This window comes from Corvus brachyrhynchos, unplaced genomic scaffold, assembly GCF_000691975.1.
Source record: "Corvus brachyrhynchos isolate BGI_N302 unplaced genomic scaffold, ASM69197v1 scaffold139, whole genome shotgun sequence".
NCBI lineage: Eukaryota > Metazoa > Chordata > Aves > Passeriformes > Corvidae > Corvus > Corvus brachyrhynchos.
In genome coordinates, this window is record NW_008246062.1 from 254,693 (window position 1) to 255,499 (window position 807).

General features: G+C 42.3%; 1 protein-coding gene across 16 annotated transcripts in view; it reads right to left on the reverse strand.

Moving 5' to 3' along the window:
* The window catches only part of UNC13B (unc-13 homolog B), a 181,206-nt gene that overhangs the window by 47,524 nt on the left and 132,875 nt on the right, over nucleotides 1–807 (reverse strand). The window lies entirely within an intron of this gene.

Below are 807 nucleotides of genomic sequence, written 5' to 3' on the forward strand. Positions count from 1 at the left end.
CATTGCCTTATCTCTAACACATGAGCAAGTAGCGACAGTCACTATAAAAGAGACTCCTCAACATAGTAGGTCATAGTCCTTCTTCCCACTGCCTGTTCTTACATGAGCTTGACCTCACAAGACAAAGGCGCTGTGGGGTACAAGCATATATAAAAAGTTCCTAATACAGAAGTGAGAACATTTCATCCTGCCCTGCAGCCTGTCAGATTCAAGCCTACAGCTGGCAAAGAGTGTCCCCCCACAGCACAGTTTCTACATCTGTTGCACTGACAGAGATTAATAAAATAAATGGAGTAAATCTTTTTCACCTACAGAGCAACCCCACAGACTGTTTCCAAAGAACAAAATGCAGGCAGCTCTCTTGCTGGCAGCATTTTTTTCCTACCAATCTGAAGAGTCTAATTGGCTGTCACTCCTATAAGTGAGCTCAGATCAAAGTGGGGACAAGTGGATTGAGAAAAATTTTTTGAGTGCCCAGAAGCAGTAGCTTGACTTGGGTTTGGAATATAAATACAGCTAGCATGCTGCAGACAGCAGAGGCATTTCTGTTTTATCACAGTATCACCTTATGAATGATCATGAAGGCCAACCCTGCAGAGACAGTGCGAGCCAGATGCTCTCTGAAATTTTTGAAAAGTTGGTGAGATTGTGAAAATCAATGTACAGAACTAAAATCAAGTTCAGAAACCCACCATCAGAACAGTACTGCAAGTAGCAGAATTCCCTTCTGGAAGTTTCCTGGGTTTTGCATGCCTAACTCATCTTCAGAAACAGTAAAATTTCTTCCTTACTAGGAGGTGGAATTAC